Here is a 6,000-nt window from a genome sequence, read left to right as displayed (position 1 = left end):
CTGGAGGTCGGGGGATGGTCTGGGTTGCCCGGTCATGTCTTTGGTGCACATATGATGGCCTTAATGCATGTCAAGATCTCTCAGAAAATAAAAGCCAACATCCCTGAGCCCTCAATATGGGTCAAACACCGTGTAAATCTCTGCATATAAATGACCTTCGTGAAGTAACATTTTTGTGCTCATTTCACAGATGAGAAACTGAGGTTGAAAGGAATGAAGAAAGTTGCTCAACTCACAAAGCTGGCAGACCACAGAGGTACCATTTAAACGAAGGCAATCTGAATTCAAAGTCTGTCTTCTTTAACCACACAATACCGCCCCTTTCTCCTCCCTGAGCTGGTTGGTGGCTGAGATCACTCATAAACCGAGGGTCAGCTGGGCACTTGGAATCAGAGCTGATTTCAGGAAGTTGAACTCACGATGAGTCCAGCCACCTGGTCTGTGAGATCCCACAGAGGCCCCTGGGCTTCTCTGGCTTTCCCTGTGGTCTAACTAACACTCTCTGAGGCGGCACCGCTAACAATCAAACCCTCTATTTAGCGGAGCAGATACATAACAATGTTCCTTAAGGCTCCTGTGGAAGAACATGTCCTCCGTGCAAGTTAACCTCCACGTGAGAAGGGAAAATTCAGCTCCCTGCCAAAAAGTCTGCCCTGGCTGCACTTCCATCACCGTATTTGAACAAACCCACCATTGGCTTTTTCTTTCTACCTTGTCAGGAAGCCAAGAGTGGCATTTCAAAGGACACGTTTACCCCCCAGCAAAATTTCTCCCTTCTACCACCATGTGCTTTCCTCTCATAAAATCAGACCAGACAATGAAGCTGTAAGCCCAGCTGGTAAGATTGATGTCCTAGGTCTCCTCCCTCCCTCCCTCCGGTGGCTACAGCTCAGGATCTGTGCGCTGTGAACAATAAACACTTAAAGGGAAATGCTTCAAGATAGAGATCATCACAATTTCATAACAACAACAACAAAGAGTAAGAGGCTTTAATTGATACAACAGAGAGGTGAACTTGAGGGAACATATGGCACACAAATAATGAACTGGACACAACGGCAAGGAAAAATCTCAACCTCGGGTTTCTGGAAAGCTCTATCTTACTGCTCACCAACATCTGGAGCACATACACCGGGAATGGACTGTCCCTGCGAAATGTAACCAAACAAATCAACTGCTCTGCTCCTTTTTCCAAACACTTTCATTTTTACAACGAACGGGAAGTCTATGGCAACCACCGTTAGACAATTTACGATTAAAAAATCAGCAGGTAGACAGATTTGAGAAAATGAAACGGAGTTTCATATATTCTGCAATCCCACCATCTCTGCCAAAAATGAACTGCTGAAATAAATCCCCGAAGTTTTATATTCTTGTCTACCACCTTTTGTTTTTCTCATCCCTACATGGGACTATAAGGATGAGACTTCACTGAGACTTAACACAAGCTGATTTTACCAGACTCGAGGTTGGCAATATTAGGAGAACCCATCTGTAACTTTCTCAATCCCTGTCTTTTCTATGACAATTGGCAGATAACTCTTCCATTCCCTGAATTCCAAAAGTGAGAAATAACAGAGTTGATATGTGTGTTAATCACCAAAATAAAGTTACAAACATTGTAGCCCGTCTAGTGGTGGAGTGCCATTTGCCGACCAAAAAAAGGATCTACTGACTGCTTAAAATTAAAAAAAAAAAATGCCCCCCATTTTAATTATTCCTTCAATTTCCCTGTAGAACTTATACATATCCTTGTTTTCAGAGAGTGAGCTTCACTTTATTCACCCATAAAATGAAACTGTTGGATTAGATTATCTCCCAACCACCTCCCTCATTCAAATAAATTCTATGATTTTAAATACACACACAACCACACTCAATTTGTATATTAAAAAGTATGCATGTATATATATGTATACATATAGATAGGTGACATATGGATGGATGGGTAGATGTTAGATAGATAGATAGATGACAGATATGCATATGCTAACATGTCCTGATAATTTTAAAATAAAAAATGTATTTCCCCTGTGTCTGACATGCATGTATTCTCTCTCAGTCTCAGCCTCTGAATCTGAAAGAAAGTAAAGACTTGGAATCATGGGTGGAAAATGGGTTTCAACTTGCTTGCCAAATCTTATCCTTTGCCAGGATCATTATGTTGAAAAGTATCAGTGAAGCTATGCCTGGGCTCAGCATAAAAGAGTGCTTATATTTATAATGAGTATTTATATATAGTGAGCATTTATTATGAGTAATTATAATAAGTTATAATATGAGGCAGATCATAGATGATATTTCTATGGCTCTCAATGAGCCTATTAAAATCTAAATCCTATTCCCTTTGTGGGAAAGTTATTGTTAGGACAAAAGAGAAGTTTAGAGTCTATCCATTGGCATTTCACAGCCAAAGAAACAGAGGTCCAAAGAGATGAAATTATTTGCCTGTGATCAAAATTTGAACCCCAGTATTCTGAGTCTATATTTATTATACTACTCCACACCACCTTCCTTAAATTGGAGCAAGTTCTATGTAATGTAGTGTCTACCTGTGGTTGATGAATCCATCAAAATCCAGCCAGGAAGTAGGAACCTCTCTTCGCTAGGCGTTTTAAACAGAGTAAACTTCATGAAGGTATTAGTTACACCGATAACTGAAGAGCTAAAAAGCAAAACAAATGAAGCAACCTACGGATTAATAGCAACAGAAACTTGCTATCATTCTGGGACAGAAAGAACACAGGGAGGGGGTGATGTTCCCAGAAACCATTTCAGAGGCTACCTGGCAAGAGCTAGAACTATGGAGGGAGAAATTGTGGGGAGCTAGAACCGTTGAAGAGATGCCAGCATTGATAAAACATGAAGGCAGAGAGGGAGAGAAATACCCTGGCTTCTCCCCACCCCCCTCCCTCTAGTGTTCTACAAGCATCTCCACAGATCACACCTACTCAGAAGCCAGTCAACAAGAGAGCCTGAGAGGGGCACCTGGGTGGCTCAGTCAGTTGAGTGTCGACTCTTATTTTCAGCTCAGGTCATGATCCCAGGGTAATGGGATCAAGCCCCACATCGGGCTCCATACTGACCATGGAGCCTGTTTGAGATTCTCTCTGTCTCTCTCTCTCTTTCTCCGTCTCTCCCCCTGCCCCTCACCCACACTCATGCTCGCTCTCTCTCTCTCTAAAATAAAATTAAATAAATAAAAGAGAGAGCCTGAGAAACATAGCTGCAGAGTTGTAAGTAATGACAGGCATAGAATAAATAATACGTAAACAGATAAATATAGATATGATTTCAGTCCATGAGGTAAAACTAAAAGGTGACTACATCCATATCTTAAGGATATGCCCATTTTTTTCTAGTCTATTAACTTATTCCTATTAATATAAAAAAGTATCTCCCTTCTCCCAAATGGAGTAGGAAAAGATCTTTTCTCCATATCTGAGTTGACTCTAGACTCCTGGTCAAGGGCAGAAACTAGGATACACAAGTTTTGATGGAATTTTTCCCTGAAGCCAAACTAAAAACAATCTCCTATCCAGATCACTGTAAGTCTTGTGTGAAGGTTCATGACCTTGAGAAGAAAAGGAAATTACCAGAGAGGGAGGCCCAGGAGAATTAGCTCTCATCAGAGACTCATAAGTTCAATGAGGATGTCTCTAAAGCTATCGACTGAAGATAGTTCTGTACCTACAGGACCCTGACTTCAGAGTCTATGACAGTTGACTCCCAAACCATGGTCCTGGCTCTCTACAGCAGAACCACGTTGAGACTCTTGTTAAAGATCAAACTCAAAACCCTACACTAGACCCATAGAATCCCTAAATGGAGAGACAGAACTTGATTATGCATCTTGGGTAGAGTCTCTGAGATATTTGAAGAATAAGTCTCTAAAATATTTGATAGCTAAGGAAAAACTGGGCATTAACAAGAAATTCAGGATGTGACCGCCTTTCCCAGGTGAGTTTGTGATACATGTCACATGTCATATAAAGACACACGTCATTGACAGCTGCCAAGGGTTTATCACCCTGTCTGCCAGCCCACAAGAAGGCCTACTCACTGTTGAGATCTGTTCCATCTCTGGACCATGTACTTACGGCTGTCTTTTCTCTTTTCCCCTTTCCTGGAGAAAAGTCTGGACCCTGACAGTTTAGGACATTTACTTCCCTTCCTCACTGCAGTCCTCCCCAGTTCTCTGTCATGTTTAGCTCCCCAAGAGATCCTCTTCCCCAAAGTGGGGGCCCCCACGCTGCCAGCCCCTCTTGTTTACCATGTCATTCTGAAGTGGCAGCGGAAGTGGCTGTTAGAGACACAGCTGCCCCAGCTGTGAGTCTGGGAGGCTTGCCCGCCACAGGTGCTGGGGGCTCTGCCCCTCCGGGGTTCACTGGAACTGAAAGGCCCTAAGGGCTGGTGCCATGTTTCAACTGACCGGGGAGGCAAATACTCTCTGCTCCCCCCCCCAACCCCCACAGGTAAAACCTTCAGGATCCCCTTCCTCAGATGCACAGCTTCCAAGTCTTCCCCTCCATGGGGGAGGGGTCTGGGCACAGCATTGTTATTTGTGCCTCGTATAACAGTGTTTCTTTTCCTTTAAACAATCTACAGGGGCCACCTTCCCAGGGATGAAAGATGAAAAGACAGTGAGATTACCTGCCAGGAACATTTAGACTTTAATGATTTTCACGTGAGCGCTCCCAGAGACGCCATACAGCAACCGGGACATAGGACGCTGTTCTAATAAAATTAAAATTACTAAAATAAACTGCCAGGCATCTGGAAAGCACCGAGAACACAACATATTATGTAAACTGACATCCAAATATTGTACACCTACGTGGCCCTTGAGTTACAACAAAGCCATGATGCATGCTAAAGCCTTAGTTTTTTAATTTTAATATCCTTGTAAGTAGATTTTAATCACTAGGTAGCCAAGTCATACTCAATATCAATTTCCTTTATGTTGTCCAGTCTTTCTCTGTGTCTAATTCCCAAATTCGCATTTACATATGCTCTAGGGCAGCATATACAAAACAAGGACTATTCAAATGAAAAGTAAAGATGTTTAGAAATAGTCAAAACATAGGGGCACCTGGGTGGCCCAATCACCTGAGCATCCAGTTTTGGCTCAGGTCATGATCTCACGGTTCATGAGTTCAAGCCCCCCAACGGGCTATCAGTAGGAGCCTGCTGCAGATCCTCTGCCCCCCTCTCTCTCTGCTCCTCCCCTGCTTGCACACTCTCTCTCTCTCTCAAAAATAAATAAACATCAGAAAAAAAAAGAAATATCCAAATAATATATTCACCTACTTCTTTTTACATCTAGCTATGTGGGAGTCCATTAAAAACAGACTTAAGATAGGATTAAAAATATAAATGTGAACACTGTGACTTTATGGAAATCATGATCTATATACATCACTCTTTCAGAAAAAATACAGTAGTCTCCCCTCCTCCTTATCTGCAGTTTCACTTCCCCCTCTTCCAGTCACCCACAGTCACCCATGGTCTGGAAGCTGATGATCCTCCTTCTGGCATAAGCTCAGAAGGTCAACAGTAGCCTAATGCTACATCATAGTGCCTACATCATTCACCTCACCTTGTCTGGTCACCCAGGCATTTATTTCTCATACCATTATCAGAAGAAGGGTAAATGCAGTACAATAAGGTATTTTGCAAGAGAGACCATATTCACATAATTTTTATCACAATATATTATTATAACTATTCTATTTTACTATTAGTTATTGTTGTTAACCTCTCACTGTGCCTAATTTATAAATGAAACTTTTTCATAGGTGCCTACGTATGCATAGGAAGAAACACAGTCTATATGGGGCTTGGTACTATCTGTTGTTTCAGGCCTCTGCAGGGGGTCTTGGAATGTATCCCCCGCAAATAAGGGGGGGGGGTGCTGCTGTATTAAACACCAAATGGCATTCAGTTCAATCATGAATATTGATAATATAATATTTATTTTAAATATAATGTATTCATCAG

This window comes from Felis catus, chromosome C1, assembly GCF_018350175.1.
Source record: "Felis catus isolate Fca126 chromosome C1, F.catus_Fca126_mat1.0, whole genome shotgun sequence".
NCBI classification, from domain to species: domain Eukaryota; kingdom Metazoa; phylum Chordata; class Mammalia; order Carnivora; family Felidae; genus Felis; species Felis catus.
The sequence above is the reverse complement of the archived record's forward strand: the minus strand, read 5'-3'. Positions refer to the sequence as shown.